The 21,807-nt window shown below is 37.0% G+C and overlaps 1 protein-coding gene across 4 annotated transcripts in view; it reads left to right on the top strand.

Moving 5' to 3' along the window:
• The window catches only part of frmd3 (FERM domain containing 3), a 94,980-nt gene that overhangs the window by 9,085 nt on the left and 64,088 nt on the right, over nucleotides 1–21,807 (top strand). Inside the window, exon 1 of one of the 4 annotated variants that reach the window (XM_088630181.1) lies at nucleotides 20,922–21,238. The exons of the other annotated variants lie outside the window; for them this stretch is intronic. The gene's annotated coding sequence lies outside the window, so the exon portion shown is untranslated. Of the gene's footprint in view, nucleotides 1–20,921; nucleotides 21,239–21,807 lie in introns of those variants that run through there. 4 annotated transcript variants of the gene reach the window in all.

The raw sequence follows: 21,807 nt of genomic DNA, 5'->3' as shown, positions 1-21,807 counted from the left end.
GCCCTGTGCGAGAGAATGAAATTATCTTACTGGTGACCTTTCCTTGGCTGTTGGCAGTCAGTGGTCTGTGACACCTCTAAGAAAGCTTTCCTTGCCCAAGAGTGAAGCACAAGATGGGTTTAATTTGTGCTGATTCCACAAGGAACGTAAATATTTTTTCGACAACCTAATTTCCACTAGTTAATTTCAGGACATTTTCACGTAAATGTCAGAATGTGATAAACTCTTTCTGAAGCCTTGAAGGGGGATTGTTGGTTTCATTGTGAAATCCCAGTCTCTTGTGTCACTGTTTTTAAGGGGGGTAAATTGTTTTTTTTAACGTTTGTTTGGAAAATTTGACATTATTTTGTTATTTAAAATAATGTCAAATACAGCCTATCTACACTCAGTGCTTTTTGTAAGTCATTTTAGGTACAGAAGGATTTTCTTAATGAATGTTTGCAACCAAATTGTGTGGAAGTGAATGAAAATATGATGGGAAATACTATATTCAAATATGAATGCAAATGCTCAGTACATTAAAATTCACTACCATTCATGTACTGCATGTTTGTGAATACCGTCAGTTTGTCTTTCCCTCTGTATGTAATGGCTTTTTTAAATCAATCTAAAATTCCTTGGATTTTTTGTTTAGAAACAGTGTGATATAATCATCATTACAATGACTATTTTATATAGAACTTTTCATTGTACATCATCTCAAGGCTCTGTGATGTACAAGCAGTTCTCAGCTTCTCAAGTGGCATTAACCTTTTTATACCAGAAATGTATAATTAATGAAGCTGACTTGCCACCCTGCCAGGTAGCTGTGTTTAATTTTGCTGATTATGATGTCTTTGTCTGAGCATCACCCTTTCACCTGAAGTCCTTGTCTAATGTTAGCATGCTTGTACTGGCAAATGAGCCCATATGATGACTACTTGGCTGTAGTAGTTCCTACAAAACTGGTCAAGCATGAAATAAAGCCATTCTCACCGGTACCCAGCTTATCTGGGCAATAACCCCTCCCCAGACTTTTAGTCCACCACAGTCTATAGCTTCACTTTAATCTGTCATCTCTAGGAAAGCCTGTGATGCACCTGAAATGTGGTGACGTCAGCATAAGAAGTATTTCCCAGCAACGGGAAATTGGATATGCTATAATGATTGTTCTTCTGTCTGGGCTTTGCAGATTCCTCTTTGAAAAAGAAAACAGTAGGCCAGAATAGCTCTTTGTGCTGCATTTTTCTTTTGACATATTTTTATCACTGAATGTCACCTTGTCTTTACAAAAGCAAAATTAGAAAGAGATAAGGGCGCTCAAATTTCTTGGACCTAGACATTTTTGGTACACTGTTAAACACAAGAGTTTCTATTTATTTCACTTGTTTTGTTTCATTTATTTTTTATCAGTTTATAAAGGTTTTCAATAGTGGTTTAACAACATGAAAACCAAAGATATTTAATACAAAAAAATAGAAGCCACTGGGTTTATGTTCAATACCAGTGGCACAACCCATCCAGAGCTAAGCTTAATAAATTTATGATCAGAGTCAGAGATCAGCTGCTCATTGAACAGGAAGTATTAGTTTCACGTGTGAAGCAAGACAGAGAAGCCTGTAGTACCTGTTTGTGTTTGTTATTTATTGGAGGGTTTGCGTTGCTTCGTTACCTGTTAAGGTATATAATGAATTACATCCAAAAATAACTAAAATTAAGCAATTAACATCTATCCATCCATTTTTTAACTGCTTCTTTTAATTCAGAGTCACGGGGGGACCTGGAGCCCGTAAGCAATGGGCACAAGGCAAGATATAGCCTGGACAGGACGGGAGTCCAGTGCTGGGCAGACACACAGACACACACTCACAGCAGGGCCAGTGTTATCAGAAGCCAATTAATCTACCAGTATGTTTTTTTCGACTGTCTGAGGAAAGAAGAGCACCTGGGGGAAACCCACGCGAGCATTGGAAGAACTCGAACTCACTCAAACACAGATAGCACCCCAGGTGTGGAATTGAATCCCGGGCACCAGCTCTACAAGGCAGCAGTGCTAAACACTGCCACTATTTCGACCAGTAATTCACATTTCTCCCTATTTTCCCATGTGGTACTGTATAGGGTTAGCAGGTGGAGAATGTATTTTTTACTATGTATTACTACTGTTTGCTAGTAGTACGTTCAAGTCCTATCAATATTTTTTTTATGATAATAAAAGTAAACATGTTTAACCTTTGCTTTACATTTACTGAAACTAAACCTCTGGCATTTGTTTTGTGTGGGAGGTATTTTTTATTATATAGTACGTTACTCATTAAATTCCTTAAATGCACTAGAGATGTAATGGACAAGGGAAGCAAAATTGACCATTCTTGCTTGTTTGAGTGCTGGAGGTATTGATCCTAGAAGCTCATTTAGCAGCTCTTTCAAGAGCATCAGCTGTCACAACATGGATGAGTAGCTTGATGAATAGTTTGTTTCGTATTTCTGTTCCAAATTCACACATTGTGTGAAGTAGTGCCTTCCTTGTTTGACATAAACACACTTCACTTACAGAAGACAATTTTGTGCTTCCTGTGCACGATATGTGGAGGTTACTTTTCTACACTTTCTTTCAATATGGTGAACAGTATCAGTATCTTTCCAAAAGCAGATTTGAATATATATTTATTTCAAGAGGTTCTTTGTAATGTAAAGTTATGCTTTATTTGCTACTAAGAATGTTAGCATAAAGTTAAAGACTTACTGTAGGTAAGTGTATAACATTATGAATGACAAACTCTTTAGAAAACAATTTCTGCTAAAGTAAGAAATTCATTATAAGCAGTATTTATCTTTTAGCCAGGTTTTATTGCAGAATCTGTAATTACATACCTTTTTGATGAGCAAAGTATAAGTGAAAAGACTTTAAAATATTTTTCTAATGTACTTCTTAATATGCTGTGAAGGCACTGAAATGATAGTTGTCCTGTTGGAAAGTTAATCATACCTTATTCTTAGGGTTTTAATGAATCTTGTCTTCATGACAGCTGCTAAAGGGGATATTATAAAATATTAATAAAATCAGCATTCTCTAAATCGGAGCCATTGCATTTGGTATATCTCGCATACACCCTAGTTAGAAAGTTTTGTGAAAATGTGGGATATTTCCTTAAGTGTTCTGGTAATTAAAAAAAAACATGCATTAGACATTGCTGTTTGCTGGATACTAGGAGCCAAAGGTTTGATAGGATCTTACAAGGTTGATGTTTTACACTTTAAAAAATGCTTTTAAGCCAATTACACTCAACATCTTATCCATAATGGATGCTAATTCAATTGGGAGAGCATCACAGTGGAAGAAATCAAATTTAGCATTTAAAACAATGCCAATGAGACAGCTGTTAACTGCCTAGCTTGCCTCCAAGCAGAAGTCATAATTTCATCTTTCAGTCTGGCTTTGACATATTAAAGGAATAAAGACTATTTTTACTTTTCATTAAGCAGTAGACTGGATGGGAGTGTCATTTATTGAGCTATGCTTTGTATACCCAGTATTTGTGAAGTTTTGAACCTTTTGTTTTTAATTTAGTTTAGTTTTTTATACTTGATACAGGGTGAAGTGATACTTGAGCTAAAGAGCATAATAAATAACCATAAATATGGAAGATATTGTAACGCAACAGGGGCTCAGGCGGGCGCCCTTGCCGCATTAGGTTGGCCCCCCACCGTCGGGGGCTCGAACCCGGGACTCCCGTGTCACTCTGCAGGGACCCAGCCCGGTGAGCCAAAGAGAGATCTCTCCACAGCCCAGTAGCTGTAGTCCTGCTATCACAGGGAAGGGCGGTGACGTCACCTGCTCTGGTACGCCGGCTCTTACACAGTACCTGTCGGCCGTAAGCGTTACAATATGCTTCTGATTATTTGGATTACACTCTTCTATGGGCCAAATAAAATCTAATCAACAACAGAAGAGTACCTACTGTTGTGGTCCATCTATCCATTTTCTAACTGCTTCATCCAATTTAAGGTCATGGGGAAATTGGACCCTATCCCAGCAAGCAATGGGCGACAGTCCATCACAGAGCACACACAGACACAAACCCAGACATGCTCAGACCAAGGGCCATCTTTCCCAGAAGCCAATTAATTCACCAGTATGTCTTTGGACTGTGGTAGGAATCCCATGCTAACACAGGGAGAATATACAAACTCCATGCAGATAGCTCTCTAGGTCTGATAATGAACCCAAGGCCCCAGCATTGCAAGGCAGCAATGCCAACCATTGCGCCACCATGCTGCCTACTACTGATGAGGTGTAGTCTGTTGTTTTTGATGAATTGGGAACTTTTGCTCATTTTTCTAATGTTGGGCAGCTTTTTAGAAAACGTTAGTCTTAAATAGTTTGATTTAAAATGAATTCTTCAGAACAAAAGATCTTTTCTCATAAGTTAAGTTATTCCATTAACCCTGGTTCTCTGAAAGAGAAGAGTAGCCATCAACCAAAGATAGATAGATATTTCCATCCACAAGGTAGGACAGGGCTGAGTATTCCAACACTGCCAACAGGCCTGCAAAGTACCATGACCTTATCTCTGTATCTTCACCTGAACATCTATCTGTTCTTCTAAATTGGTAACCCTGCACAGAGGCTGCCCAGACACCTGTGGGGATAAGCGGCTTCTCATCTCTCAGGGAACCAGGGCTACAGAAGTAACTTAATGTTTCTTTCAATGTTGAAGAGTCAATCGATTGGGCAGTATACCAGTGTTTCGATTGTAATATGAGAGCAGCAATCCAAGGCCATGAAGGAGAACTCTGCAGGCAAGGCAAGGGTGCTAGCACGAGTAGGGCAGGCTGACAGACTGGAGTGTGCAAGTCGTAGCCAGGTTCGTAATAAGGTTCATAATAAGGTTCGTAGCCGGCAAAAGGGCACAGGGAAACCCAGAAACAAAACATCAAGGAAAGGTCAAAACATTGGAGAAACAAGAGACTAGGAATGTCAAAGTTTGAGACTGAAGCTGTATGACTGAGGAGGAATGTGACCTAGAGACGAAGTCTTAAATATCCCATTCATGATGAGGTAAGCAGTGATTATTTACATGCAGGAGGAAATTATCTTTTTTTGGACCACATAGTCACGACAACCAGCTGATTAGTACATCGAAGAGAGATTCTGCCAGTTGCCGTGCACCTTTTAGCGTCTTGTCCAGTGTTCTGGTGGGAGCGAGTATAGAAATTGTGTGGTAGGTCAGCAGAAAACATTGATGTACTGTAAATGCAGCAAGACTGAATGCCTAGGCATTAGAATTCTCACCATTGAGAAACGTAAGGGACCTCTCGCATTCAGAAAAGGAAATCCATGCTTCTTGTGAAGCTAGCAGTCTCTCTGGGGAATGGTGGTCTTTGAATGGATCATTCTACCAGCAGAGTTCTACCCAAGAAAGAGAAAAAGACCAGTAGCTGGCTGTGTATACTATACATCTGATGTAACATAAAGGCATTGAACAGGTCGAAGGTCGAAGGTGAAACAGACCTACTGGAAGGGTGGAGGCAGCAGCTACCATTAAAGCCAGCAATGCCTGACGTAGAAATACAGTAAGTGCCCTTCCAAATCTGAAGTGGGAGAGACATGTGGCAAGATATTCTGTCCTGAGACAGTGCAGCCCTCACTGCTAAGTGGCTGTTCTCCAGGTTGTCTGCAAGACTGAACCAACGAGGGTGGTCTGTGTCAAGAGCTTGTTGAGACCCAGTTGGCTTCCTGGATAGTGTGCATATTAACCTGTTTTTTCAGATAACTCTTATTCCTTATAAACTTAATATATATCCAATGTCACCTAGAAAGGTCATTAATAAGAAGGAATGGAGGTTAAGCTGATGCTCCATTTAAGTAAATTGAAAAGGTGTAAATCAATGTAGTGAATACAAAATTTACTTTAGTGAGCTTTCCATAAATTCTCTTTACGACATGCTCCCTAAGGTGTGCTTTGTTGCTACTCTGCATTCTTGCTGATGAGATTATTACAGACAGGAAAATGAAGAGAGAAAGGCAAAAGGAACTTTGTGGAGCTTCTTGTTTATTTATTTTCCACAGTTTAATATGCACTTTCAGATTTTGCATCATGGAGAGGAGACACACCAAAATGTCCTAGAAGGTGAATCGAAGGTATTTTCTGTGTCTTGGAAAAAAAGGATTCAGACAGCATTGCAGAGCAGAGCTGGAATGGGTGATAGTGATCATGCAGGTGAATGAAGCACAATATTCCCAGTGGACAAGGGGATAAGGTTGGAGGGAGTGATGTACCAGAGGCCTGAAGGAGTCAGAGCCTTTGAGTGGGTGGGGTAAAAGTGGCCATAGAAAAGGCCATTGGCTGTAGGGAAATCTCTCTTGTCACCTGTGAACATCCATTGCCAGACCAAAGGTCAGTCCTACAGTAAATAGGTACATTCTCACCATCTGGGATACATATCTGCACCAGTGCTAACCATCATGCTAATGTGTAACTCAGATATGCATTTTTGTAAAATTAAAATAGATGAAAAAACATAAAACAGATGGAGATGTAAAGCCTAACAGTATAACTGTGCTTCATTACCATCTGTGAAAATTAAACAGTTTCTGTATTTTCAGAATAACCCCTGCTAAATATGTTGTAAGATGATTTGAATTAATTAAAAGGAAGATGTTAAGGCTTCAAAATGGCATTGTGAAATTGACATTTTGCACTCTTAATTGTTCACTATACCTAGATTTCTTAATGTATTTACCCAATCCAGATCTTGGGATCTAGAATCCAGCCAGGCTTTTTAATTTATCAACATGTTAAGGGTGAAGAGGAGAGAGAAATTTGTTGGCTACTTTTCAGTTCACATGCAACTAAAATTCTAGATAATCTAAATATTTTCTGTGTCCAGAAAAATGGGAACTCACATCTTGTTGTTTACAGGAGCCATATCTTTGTGTTTAAATGTACCTTGTTTTTAACACATTAAGAGAATTGTGTTAGAAAAAAAAATATCAGGCTATCCAATGTGTTCACAACTGAGATGATGGAAAAAGGATTCTAAAAGTGGAGATTTATGTTTGAAATCTGCATTGTTGAACAGATCTGATTCAGCGCATTTAAAAAATTGAGTACATTCGAACTATTTTTTCTCTATTTTTCTATGTGAAGCTTACAACTAGCTTGCTGGTCACATTCACGGTTGTTCATTGAGGAGTGCTATATAAAAGCTGTGGTTTTATTAATTTTCTTCATATGACATGGAAAAGCCTTTTGTACAGGAGGAAAAACCCAATTTGTTTACAGTTACAGTTCTTCTAGTCTGAATATATCTTTAAACCTTTTATGCTGTTTTTTATTTACTTGTCCTTGGACAGGAAATGGAAAACCTATGAATTATAAATACTTAAAAATGGCATTCATCCATCCATTATCAGTAAACTGCTTATTCCTGGTAAGCATGGCAGTACTATACCAATACCCTCACAGGATAAACTGACAAATGTGACTGTGATTTCCATTCACTTAATATTAAGCAGGAAAGAATGAAGTGATTATAATACTCAATTTTGATATACCTCACATAGATTGAGGGATGTTAGCTGCTGAATTCAAATGGTACACATGGCTAATGGTTGCTTACTATCTCAGACCACCCTTAAGATGGAATGCCTGTATTGACCTAGTCTTTTCAGCAGTAAAGATGAAAAAGCAGAGGTGAGATAGTGAATTAGGGAATTGTGAGCATAATACAATATTCTCTATTTGGAAATTATACAAATTGAGTTTAAAACAATGATTTATGATTTCATATAAACAGAGGAGCAAGATGGAGTTTTAAGAAACGCAGAATAGAGTAAGTGGTATAGAATCAGTATAGAATAGGTGACAACAGATCAGCTCCAGCCATGGAAAATTTCATCTCAAGGATAAGTAAACCAAAGTCTAGAAAACTGTGGCACAAATTGTTTAATAAATTAAGAACTAAGTATCTCTGCTACATTAATTACAATTTGCATGCAGACTGAATGAGATGTAGTATCCCATGGTTGCTGCACTTTATATGCGTCTGTCTAATATTATGATATGAACGCAAGAAAACTGTAGTAAGCTAGGTGGTTACAGGCATGGGCTCCCAACATCTGCTGGTGACATTTGGTGAGGTCAGTGGTTTTATTGATGGAAATCAAATGAAATGAAATCAAACCCTTGGTGTTACAGTACCTTTGACCCCATGCTGTAATTTTAAGTGCGTGCACGGAGCATGACATGAGTATTTTTCTTTCACCTGCATCTCATTTCTCTGTTAAGATTCTTGATCTGACTATCTGATGGTGATATTGATACATGCCTTTATTTAATCAAGATTCGACTACTATAATGCCTTCTTACTTGGGTTATCTTCTAAGCTCCTAACTAAGTAGACTTCAGTATTTCCAGAATTCCACAGCCCATGTGCTCAGCATTAAAAGACTCAGCACATAACTAATTTCCTCTGTAAATTGCAAAGGCTCCCTGTGAGATTTTTTCTGAAGGGCATTGATGATTAGCGTTCAAAGATTACCAATAGTTCTAAGTGACACATAGAATGCCCGAATGGATCTGATAGTAAGACACTGGTATATTCTTGACAACAGCAACCATGTACTGCGTGTACCTCCTTATCTATGGTTTTTATCTATACTTTCTCAATCTGCGGTTTCGTGTCTTCGTGGTGTTAATTTAAAAAAAAAGGCTAGAAGCTTTTCCAACTAGCCCCGGATCTTAATACTCATATTACCCAGCACTTCTGTCCAGCTTAATCTCACACATCCTTGAAAATTATGGTATCCATTCACTTTAAAGGTACATGCTTTATTTTTTTTTTGTATTCATTTTTATAATAGAAAGCTATGCAGCATTGTATTTTCTGTAATGCTATTTTGATATTTGGCACATTTGTATTGATTTGCACGGTGTATTAGCTAAACCCGTGGTGTAGAGTTATCATATTTGAAAATTAAAAAAGAGAACACTTCATCAAGAGGGGGTTGGAGGGATATTTTTACCAGTGTCTCTTAAAATGTATTAATACTATATACAGTAACATGTAATATTGTACATTTACTTGTACATTGTACACAACTTGTACATTTATAATATATATCTTGTTTGCCACAGAGATGTAAGTACCATCTACACAGCAGGCACTCAGCTTCACATTCTTTCTACCACTTCGAAAACACCGGATAGGCTCCGGCTCTCCTGTGGGCCTGTACTGGATAAAGTGGTTAGAAAGTGGATGGACGAACTATTCAAATGACGAATATTTTCAACCTGATGATAGGGGTGCCATTTTAAAATCTTTAGCTTACAAAAGCAGATGCGTTTTCACAGTTTGTGAGATTTAATAAACGTAAACTAATTAAATATAAATGGAGATTTAATAATGAATGTCCTAACCTAAATGACAGTCCTTAGGCATTCCACTGTAGCTTCAGAATATTTTCATGCAACAAAGAATTCCATAACCCCTCCTGTATCTCTGAGAATATTGCAGTGACTGAGTAAATAATTTTGCAGTCATTTATAAGCAGTATAGCTGTGGCTCGGAATTTGTTTTTACTAAGACAAGGAGCTGGTAAATGTGGTTGGTTTCTACCAAATAAAATAACAGGGAGGAAGCTCAGGTGTCAGTGTTTTTAAAGTAATGAACTAGAAGTCTGAGGTGAAAATGCACTGGTCTGTATTTTGATAGAAACTTTGGGAGAAACAAATTTGAAAAGGAATACCCAATTAGTTATCGATTTGTTCAATGATTTGATTTGGTAAACATCAGTATCTTTCTTTTTCCCTTTGAACATTTACCACAGTAAAACTGTATTGGGATTTTTCAGTTTTACCAAGCTTATAAAGAAATGTGGATCACTATAGTTTTCCATGTTCTCGTGCTTTCTAGTGCCCCCTCTGAGCTTTACTGTGCTTTTATTTCAATGAGCTTTACTATGCTGCTGTGCTTTGATCATGGTATACCACATTAACATTTATAAGGGTTACTGTTTTAGTATTCTAATCTTCATCAAAAGAAGGAGATTCTTTACTGCTTTGTAACTGAAACAGCCTTCTTACAGGTAAATGCCTATATAATATATTATGTCAACCTGGAATATTAATATTTGTACCAGCAATTTAGTAAGAATACTTTTCACATCTTCAGTATTTTCCATGTTATTTTTTTTTTCATGAATAGGTGGAAAAAACATAAATTTGTTTCTTTTCACATCATAACACACAAAGGAATGTGCTTCATTTTACTATTTAAATGTGTCTCTTGCACAAGGATATTTAAAGACTTGAACTCACTGGTTTGTGGGGAACAACCCTTAACTACAGGTGTACATTGGGTTAGACCAAAATGTATTGGAGAAGTTATCAGTAGATTATTACAGCACTATTCCATATCCTCAAACAAACTCTGCTCTACAAAAAGCACGGGTTTAAAATCATCTAAGGGATTGCCCTCATCTCCCCTCCAGAACAAGCAGCAACCTCCAGCCCCAGGACGTCTTCATTCCCAGTTCTTGGTGGGGACACTGCGTCCCCTACAGGGCTAAAAATAACAGGAATTTTGCGATGCTTCTCAGTATCTTCCTTGTTAGAATGGAAATGATGTAAAAGAAGCTGTGCAACATAAATAAACATGACCGTGTTTTTTTTTGCTACTCTTTAATAATGTGAATTTTGTGTTCACTATGATTAATGTAGCCTATTACGTTATCCCATTAGGAAAACTGTATAATGCTATTAGAATACATTTATGGATGCAAGTGCTCATCCCTGGAGTGTGTTTACATTGGGGTGGCTCACTGCATCTGGATTAGGCCATGACGAGTGGTGCCTTTACATGAATCTAAATCGGTTTTTAAAAGAATTCTATGAAAGTTGATGGGAAGTCTTATTATCAGTGTGCCTGCTGCAAATGATTAACTTAATCAACATGTGATGTCTTGGGAGAACTTTTAAAACCAAAAGGAGGAGGCTCTTCTTTAGGCAAAGGATTGTGGGAGTAGGGAACAATCTACCCAGTCATGTTGTTGAAGCAGCTGGATGAGCTTCTTGGATCAATAATAATAATAATTGCTTACGCTTATATAGCGCTTTTCTGGACATTCCACTCAAAGCGCTTTACAGGTAATGGGGTCTCCCCTCCACCACCACCAATGTGCAGCATCCACCTGGATGATGTGACGGCAGCCATAGTGCGCCAGAACGCTCACCACACATCAGCTATCAGTGGGGAGGAGAGCAGAGAGTAATGAAGCCAATTCATAGAGGGGGATTATTAGGAGGCCATGATTGGTAAGGGTCAATGTGAAATTTGGCCAGGACGCCGGGGTACACCCCTACTCTTTTTGAGAAACGCCCTGGGATTTTTAATGACCACAGAGAGTCAGGACCTCGGTTTTACGTCTCATCCGAAGGACTGCACCTGTTTACAGTATAGTGTCCCCATCACTATACTGGGGCATTAGGACCCACATGGACCACAGGGTGAGCGCCCCCTGCTGGCCCCACTAACACCTCTTCCAGCAGCAACCTTAGTTTTTCCCAATGAGCTACTAACTTCCACATGATAATAATATAATTATATAATAATGATAATGATGATAATATAATAATAGAATAATATAATTACTGCAGAGAATGGTCAATATGGCCCAGAAGATCATCGGCTGCGGTCTCACCGAGATTAAACAGCTCTATGAGGACCGCTGCCGTGGTAGAATTCTGGCCATCACAGAGGACAGTCACCACCCCGGGCATGAGCTCTTCACCCCACTGCCCTCAGGCAAGAGATATAAGAGCATACGGACACTTACCACTAGATTCTTCAATAGCTTCTATCCACAAGCAGTGAGACTGGCGAACACACAGTCCTCCCTGTAAATATTTAAAATGGCATTCAAGCTCTGTTCTCTGCACTGGTGTGTTTGAATCTTTCAGTAAGTTCACCATAACACATTTGTCCTGTCTTGCTCTTTTGTTTGTTAGCTATCTGAGGATCTAATCCTGCTATTTCTTGAAGGATGCTTCAACAATATGGCTGGATAGCTTGTTCAAGATACCCACAACCCTTTATGTGAAAAAATAAGCCTCCTCTTCTGATTGAATGTCCACATTGTATTGGTTAAATAATTTGCAGCAGAGCCATTGTTGGTAGACTCAGGCGAGATTTGTTCTGGTAGCTTCCAGTATTGTCCTGTGTTTCAGTTTTCAGTCCTGTTGATTCCATTTGGCTGACTCTGTAACTATAAACATTCCATGCTTACAACTTATCCGGGTACAACATTCCTTTAATCCCATTGATGTATCCGGTTGCTTTGCACAGAGCAGCAATCTTGTTTTTTTAATCTGGTGACCAAAATTTAACAGTAAGTGATGTCTTGCTTGTTTACCATTTTAACATAACATCACTTGTTTGAAATTCTGCATATCCTAACATTCTTTGCTTTATTTATTAGTTCTTCACATTGTTATTATCTCTGAGACACTTTCATTCATTGATTCTTTACTGTTCTTTAGTTGTTATAGTACTGAAAATGTATTATTATTATAATTGGAGATTAAAATATAATAAGTAATTCATCATATAATCATTAAAGTAATTACTTTTATTAAGTACTCCCTGTATTATCATTAATCTTATGTGCAGTTGGTCAAGGCATCTAATTACACATCTTATGAAACACACTTATAAAAAGTTTTATCACCATTTGTTTTTGTCAGTCCATCTCTGTTCCTCTCCCGTATACTGTATGTTGGCTGTGCCCTCATTTTCATCTCCTGTAAAAACTATCAACCTGATCTTAAAATGAAGAGTGAGGATGTTGTGACTGTGAAGGCTAGCACACCTATTCAGCTCAGATTTATCTTTCTGTTTAAGTGATTTCAGTTTAACCTTTCCGTTTGTATAGATTTGATACCTCAGTCTTGTGCTTGTTATAGTCTGACATAGAGTGTACTCACAATTTTCCCTCATAAAGCACAAGTTCAGTATTAACAATTTTGTAGTTTATCAACAATAAACAATCCTTAACAGCTACAGAAAAAATATAAATTGAATCCTGTGGCATTTAGTGTATGTGGCTGTACAGGCAAAAGGAGATTTTATGTCAAGTGTCCACTGTTATGTAACATTTCATTTTCAAATTGGGATTGTTCTAAAACTAAACATCATAAGCTAACGGTATAAAGTACAATTTTCTCTTCTCACCAGGGTAAGATTTACCCCATTGAGTAAACCTTCATTATACATACAATATATACAGCATACTGTGCATAGTTAAATTTCTTTTACAGTTTGACTGTATCGTATTTATGTTATGTAAAGATGAACTCTAAAAAAACTTATTTTAAAGAAATGTGAAACGCGAAAGTACTCCACAGTCAGTTGTGAGGTTAAAAATATTTAGGTCCTGTTTTCTCGAACACTTTACGTCTGTCTGAGATTTTGTCTGGAGCATGAATGTAAAGAACAAAACATTCTACGGATACGGCCTTGTTTGGTACCGAACAAATACTCTGAATTATTATTCTTAATTAAATATATCCTCACTATTCACAGCATGTTGTTATGTAATCATGTATTGCACAGGATAAAGGGATTATATTGTGTACTATGTACAAATCAATGCTATTCTGTGCAAATAAATAGTCGCTTCACTTTTCCTGATCATTATTAATATATCATTATTATTCTGTTAACAGTGTCATTGAATACTACTAGGATTTTAAATAGTTAAAGATACATTAGGCACTTGCAGGCATCTTGTAGTTGGACTCTAAGAGCATTGAACTATTCTCATGGATTTAATTATTTTGTCTAAGGAATTAAAAGCCTCACACACATGAGCATGATTAGACTGTTTAGACACCCTTTTACTTTCTCATTTCAGCCTCATTATATTTATTTATGCTGATAGAACTTCTATACCAGTACTCTTCAACTTCAGAACTCACGCTCTTAGTTGAACCTGTTTTTGATGTATTGTTTGACCTGTGCTAATACTCATGAAAGGGTTCTTATATACCTATCATACCTATCAATATAATTAATATCTCTTCCTAAAAGTACTAATGAACACTTACAAGGACACAGTAAAGAGTGTCTTTAAAGAAGCTAGCGTGTGCATTTAGAAAAAGATAAGTATGAGGATGATGGTAAGAAAACCATCTAAAGTGACTTGAATAGGCATTGAAATAATAAGGCTGGGTGAAGGAGCAATCAAGAACAGTCTCTTGGACTGATGAAATAATACTGTGAGTTTTTAGCTTCAAGTTGTAATAGCATATGGAAATGACTGGAGATGATTGTCAATGTATACATTAAAACAAGAGGTTGGTTTAGTAAATGTCTAAGGATGTGTTATTGGTTTTATAAAAACCGTTTATTCTAAATGTGAAGAGTACATTTGAAAAGAAATAGTTATTATCCTTTAGGAAAGTAGGTTGAGGGTGGGTGCTTTTTTTACCATAAATAAAGAAATGAAACAATCATATTATATTTTTAAATGTAACAAGTTTTCAATTTTGATATGATATGTCTGCATGATTAACAGGTTTTGCTATAAAGGTTAAATCTGAGGAATTGAGTAGGATGGAAAGCTAGTATATCTCATCTCCAGACAGGAGATCTTTGTTTCAAGTGGCTCTGAGGGGCTTGTGTTGCTACATGAAGTGAATGATCTTAGTAAAAGCCAGAAGCAGATGCTTTGATTAAAAAAAAAAAATCAATATCTCAAATGCCCCAGAGGTTGAACCTGTATGATGTGGGTCACAATGTGAAGTAAAATGCATGTTGTTGCAGTGCAGTTGTGCAATGTACAATGAAGTTCTCTTCTATCTTCTTCAAGCATTTAGAGATACATACCGTACACTGCAGTGCAAAGGTCGTTTACATTTTGCATTGCTACACTCTTCACTCAATGGCTTTCTTTTTGTAGAAGTACAATTATATTGTGTTCTTCTTTTCACTGAAAGATTGGTCATTTTGTTTTAAGATAATCACTTATCTTGATAGATTTGTATATTCTACTCCTGTATTAAAAGTAGCCTTTTAGTTTTATGGGTATACAGCATAAAGAGTAACACGTGATACTATTTCAGATGGGAATATCTGACAGTCTCTTAGTTGTAGTTTGTAAATGGGGTATGTTTTCCAAATGGGATAGATTATCTGCTGCAACACTTCATTTTGTCTTTGACTGCTCATGCACAGCTTAGATTATGATCAATATGACTTAACAAATGCTGAATGACAAGCTTTGTTTCTTCTACATGAAGACAAGCTTATATCTCCCACTATAAGCTGTGAAAATAAAGTTTGTTAGAACAGTAAAAAACACTAATGTTGGCTTTGAGTACATTTTTACACTTGTACAGAGTAAGTGCAGACCCTATCTAAGATGTTAAAACTTTTTTCAGATGTGTTCAGTACATAACAAAATACAGTACTGTATATGTAGGATGCAATTCTGATTTTCTCTTCTTTTACTTTTCTAGTTATTTAATTTCCACTCAAATTGTTAGGAAGCATTAAGACTATTCCTATCATGATTCAAATCCAATGTGCTGGAGTACAGAGCCAAAACAACAAGAATTGTGTCACTGTCCGAATGCTTACGGACTGCACTGTATATTATAATTGGTACAATATCTGCTTATATCTATATAGTGCTTTTTATCTCAAAGTGTTTTGTACGTACAATGCTTTACACCTTGGTTATAAGTAAAAAAGTACTCTGGGATCTTTAATGACCAAGAAGTCAACTCCTTGGTTTAAAGTCTCATCTGAAGGATGACACCTCTGACAGTAGTTATCTGGGCATCATATTGGGACATTGGATTGGAAAATAGAACAGTGCCACCTACTGAGTACTAAGCAGGTGTGAGCCTGGCCAGTACCTGGATGGGAGACCTTCTGGGAGAAGCTAAGGTTGCTGCTGGTAGAGGTGTTAGTGCGTCTGTGTGTGTCATAATGTCCTAGTATAATGACAGGGACACTATGGCTATCATTGCATTATCCAGGTGGGGTCTGCACATTGGTGGTGGTGGAGGGGAGTCCCCATTACCTATAAGACTTTGAGTGGAATGTCTAGAAAAATGCCAGTGTAAGAAATAATAATATTATCAAGGAACTGTCAGAACATAATGTCAGACTATAAGCTTCAACTTTAAATTAAGAAGTTCAGTATTCAGTAAAGGGAAATAAGCCCGTGGGAGGTACTGTACAGTATTTTCACTTCTGGATGATGGGAATACCCAAAGTGCAAACCATCTGCCAATCTTCAACCATGAATTTAAAGAGTATTAAGTGTCTGCTGCTCCTACATAAGTTTACGCCATCAGGTTTTGCAGGTTTTATTTGTACATGTATGCTGACTATACAGGCAATACATAGTCGCATCTTGCTTCCTGCATTCCTGTCAGCCACTCTCCTTGAAAATGGCAATCTTGGTCATATTCCTAATAATACAAACGTAACATGACTACCCTGCTGAGTTGCTGTAGCTATATTTTTCCATGCATTATTTAATCTAGGGGTTCTTTTACAGTTTGGCAGATTAAACTTTCTATCATGAGTCAAGTGAAAAAAGCTGCTTTCCCTGGAAATCTAAACCAAAAAGCAGGAAGGTTGGGAGACTTGATCTTGTTAGAAATGAAGGCTGCAAATGTTTCATTGAATGAGAATAAGCAACATGCTGTCAGCAAAAGACTTATTGGAAGACCTTTGCTTGGCACCAGCAGTGTGGAGCAGTGCTTAGAGTTTTGGACTTATAACTGGAAGCTTGTGGGTTCAGATCCCAGATGTAGCACATGGTTGTGTACTTGAGTAAAGAGTTTCACTTGGATTCTTCCAGTATCATATCAAGCTGTATAAATGGATACACATATAAGTTATTTTGGATATAAGCATACAATAAAGTAGTAATAATTATACAATAATAATACAATGGGTTCAGATGTTATGTACTCTTCATAGGCAGTCAATATAACATAACATAACATCACTTTATTAGCCCTCTACAATTTCTTGCATTACGAATTCGTATTTTCGCATACCCCAGCTTGCTCTCCATGAGACACAGACACAAAGACAGGGAGAGAGAAGCTTGGGGTCAGACCGCAGGGTCAGCCATTGTACAGCGCCCCTGGAGCAGTTAGGGTTAAGGGCCTTGCTCAGGGGCCCAACGGAGTAGGATTCCTCTGCCGGCTGCAGGATTTGAACCGGCAACCTTCCAGCCACAGGTGCAGATCCTTAGCCACAGAGCCACCGCTCAAGAAATTAAATTAAAATGAAGAATAGTATTTCTTTGTACAAATTGTAACAAAATGTTTATTAATACAATCAAAATACATTGCCAGCAGCTTCACCATTTAGTTGACTCATCTGATCAGATTTCAAAGTTCAGCAAAGCTAGGCTTGACCCATACTGGGATAGGAGAGCAGATGGAAAACCTTGGATGCACAAATGGTGCCGGTAGACTAGCTGGTGGCACTGGTCTCAATTTACCAGCATTTCCAAAACCAATACAGCAATATAGTGACCAGAGACTTGCTGTAGGAGTGCCATCCTTCAGATAAGACTTTAAACCCAGCAGATGAAATACACTACACACAAGCAAACAGTTCTTGTTGTAATTGTTATTTAAATGTTTATGTTGTTAACTATATTCACTATCAAAGTAGTTTCCAACATTTTTTTTTCTTCACAAGATAAGGAAATGTATTTCAAAATTAATCATTCCGTTCTTGGTTTGGAATGTTTTAGTAATATTTTGCATGTTTCTGCTCTTGGGATAATTTCATTCATTTATTATTTCAGTTATCTCAATTTCCTTCTAAAATATTTATAGAATATCTGCTGTAAGTGCAGTCTTTTTTTCATATTAATTGAATTTTAAATGCTAGTCACATACTGGAAGGATTCACTGCTGAGTCTGATAGTTCAGCACAGAATTAGTCCTGATTTTAAATTCTGTAAAAAAAAAAATATGCTGAATGACTTTTAAAAGTAAAAAAAAAAATGATGCAGTAGGTCTAGGGAAACCATTAATATTTTAGAAAATGTTGCAGTGTTACTTATATGATATAAGGTGATCTGTAATTTAATGTACCTTATACACAAAGGAATGTAGCAGCCTTTGAACAGGATTGGAGAGCAACAATCGCTTTCAGAACTTAATGCTGCTTTCCAAGCCTTCCCAAGGTTATGCCAGTTATCCATTTTTTTAACTTAATTCCACAGGGTTTATGTTGCTAGACAGACTTTACTAGTACTGTATGTAAGTCTGTATGCTTATTAATACTTATTTTTTATGCAAGGCTAAATCAGACTTAACAGATATTGAGTATTATATGCAGTGATCATTCAAAGTTAATAAATATGTTTGTATATGGAATTAATTAAAGCACTTATGAATTAGCTTATTCTTGCAGTAGTTACACTGTTTTTTTTAACAAGGAAGATATTACTGTAAACTTAATGCATTGTAAATGAATACAAACTTGTAGGGAATTAAAAATGAAAACAAAGAACAGTAGGGAATGGAAGTTTCTGTGTGACATGGATTTAAACAAATCATGGTAATATACTGTATTGTACTTTCACCAGTAACCAAGATTAGTTGGGACACTATAAGTCTGCTGAGACAAGTGATCATTAGGATTAGGCTGCATCTTGATGATTCTTGATGGTACCATATTTGTTTTAGAAAACGGTGTCCAGATGTTCACCATCTATGATATACAGTACAAAGATATACTGTAAAAGTGAATCTCTTACAATCACATGTTAAATTCAAATCCACTTCTTGGGATTGCATGAATTTCTGTGCAGGTAATGGTTACATCCCTATTGGTCAACATTGCTGCTAATTTTTATGTACTTTGGCATAAAAGCAAATGCCAAAAAAATACTACAACTCCACTTTTACTTTTTACAGATACAGTATAAATAGGGGTTCTTTAAATTATGACAATTATTTATCGATGTCAAATATCTATACATTGACATGCACCATTCTGTAGAATGAGTTTATCTACTGTAGGTACTTGAACAGTATATAATAGTAACTCTTTGCACAGGATAACGAAATACTGTGAAATACAATACACTGTGTAGGTGACAGAATAAACACAGAATATAGAATGTGTTTTTGTGTTCACTACCTAAAATTGAAATAAGAGGTATAACAAATTAATGTATCTCATATAAATCAGATTAGATGAAAGCTACAGTACATGTTTAGCGGTATAATTAAAAGCTGTTCTTTGATACACTTCTGCACTGAATTATAGAATCCTCTCCTTTCAGGCAATTATCATTTAGCAAAGTGAAGATTCTCTGTTTTTATTCCTGTCATTTTTGCCTCACTAGCAACTGGTTGTTAACCATCTCTTGAATATGATTTAACAGGATCAGTAACTATCATATAACCTTCAGTAACATCAAAAATACCATACTGCTAATTCTGAACATTTCCTGTGATGTTCCACAGTTATTGTGTTTTTATAAAGGCAGGTTTATTATCTGAGCCTGTCACTGGGATTTGTTATATGTGTGTTTCACTATGTGGACAGCTTGCCTGCAATATCAGCTTTCACTTTACTATATAGTCTAAAAGAACAGACAAGTGTCTAGATCAAGCATCTAATGTCCAACAGCGTCAAGCTACTCCGGCTTAGACAAAATCTTCTCATGTAAACTTGTGGACGAGGAGAAACGCTGCTGCATTCAGTACTTGCAATGTATCCACCTTATTGTCTGTTATGTTTTAATAATGCAAACCTTACTCTTAGTTTAAAATATTCCTTATGCAATTTATTTTAACTACCTGTTTCCCAGGATGCAATCAATTTAAAGCAGCTTGTGCAATTTTCTGATAGTGATGGAGAGCATCTTTCAGATTCATTTAATACCCAGATATGTTTCACCTAAATCACATTTTATGCCTGGTTTTCCATATATAATTTGAAAAGTCATTAACCCCTAAAGTCTCAGGCAGGCTAATAGCTTGAACAACCTCAGAATATCCATGTCTTTAAGAAGATAATATTTCTATAGATTAGTTTTAGGGTGTCCATTAGGAGGACAGTGTCATTAGATATGTAGTAAAACTATTGAACGAAATACATTTTTAAAAAATCTAAGGAAAATGTTAAAGAAGCATATTAAATTTAAGAAAAATAAGGCAGAGAGAAAAACATCTCAGGAGTGTATTACAAAGCTTTCCAATTACATTTTTGTGTAATTTGTTCATGTAATTCATGGTTAACCTCTACAAGAAGCCAAATAAATTTAATCTGTTTTAGGTTTTTTCAAAATTGTTTGGTTTTGGTTTTATTGTCCCCTGGAATATTTAGTATTCTAAAGGATTAGGGCAACAAACACAAAGACTTATCTCTGGGCTGTGAACTCCGACAGAGGACACCATTGGGCCTGAAGCCCAGAGATTTGGATGACCTGAAAGAATATTAGTGTTGAAGAGGATAACACATAGGAGAGATAGAAAAGTTGAACCTCCACATTGAAGAAAGGAGTGACAGCAGGACTATACTATAACTATACCTCGCTAAAGTAAAGTGTGTAAAGTGGTAATGATATGAGAAAATGGTCCCCTCACGTTTGCTGTATCAATGGTTGGCTGCTTACACAGAAAGCAGCAATACAAAGGGTCAAAAATACATGGGTAAACACTTTTGTTTTTTATGGCATCTGCAAGTTAAGAAATGCAATATGTAACAGGAAAAAAAAAGATGAATTCACAGTGAGAAACAGAGTCTCCCTGTGAGACTCCAAGAAACTGACAGATCTAACCTCGGAAGGTGTCCGGTTACAGCAGCAATTAGGGAGGGGAATGGAGAATTCTACAGACAGTCTGTTCCAAGGGAGAGAGAGTGAACTGGGCTATCTGAGGGAAATGTTAGTTCAGGTTTAATGGAGAGGCAAAGTCTCGCAGTGAGACTTTCACATACTGTCTGCTCAGGTTTGGGCGAGACATTTGTTTGGAGTTTCAGAGCAAAACAGTCTCGGAGTGAGACACTTTGTTAGAAGTGAAAGCCCCAAGGTTCCATCTGGGCGAGTTCAGGGTGAGTTGTCTGGCAGTGGCAGGAAGGTTCTCACAGAGCAGCCGTCTCGGTTGTTGCCGTGCTAGACAGCCAGCAAGGTAAAGAATGTGACAAAGCGGATCTGGCCAAATAGGAGCAACAAATTTCACTGTGATTTACTAGCAAGGTATGAAACCGAGACGGAAAAGGCAAAATTCAGGTTAAAAAAAAAGGTTAAATTAAACAGCCCTTGTCCAGCCACCTCTTCCATATCATGGTTATAAAGAGGTTATAATGTGTGCAGATTCTCCACACTTGGGCCCCTGCTAACTGTCTGTAAGGGGATTATATTAAAAACACTTGTTTCTCTACATCCCAACCCTTTCTTTTAGCAAATTCACTACATTTAAGTCTATTTTGTAAATAGTATATACTGTACCTTGTTTTAAATGTGCATTGTATAATAGTGCTCAGTATAATGCTGAATTACAGCTCCTATGGCTTTTCTTAATTGTTATGAATTGTGGTTTTGAGTACGTACTGCTACTGTTAATTGCCTCATTGGCAGTTAAAATTTTCACTTTCTCATGCTGAACAGTATGTACAGTACCGTGAAATGTTGACTTGAGACGTTCATGCTTCTACATCAAAGGCAGCTGCATGCAGTTGAAAAGTTTCTGTTTTAAAATTGAACTGTTATCAAATGCATGACAAAAAATAAATACCTTACCTATATTTCTTTCGTGAGCTCTGCTG

This window comes from Lepisosteus platostomus, chromosome 4, assembly GCF_059453375.1.
Source record: "Lepisosteus platostomus isolate fLepPlt1 chromosome 4, fLepPlt1.hap1, whole genome shotgun sequence".
In the NCBI taxonomy this organism is placed as follows: domain Eukaryota; kingdom Metazoa; phylum Chordata; class Actinopteri; order Semionotiformes; family Lepisosteidae; genus Lepisosteus; species Lepisosteus platostomus.
This window is presented reverse-complemented; position numbering and strand designations above follow the sequence as displayed.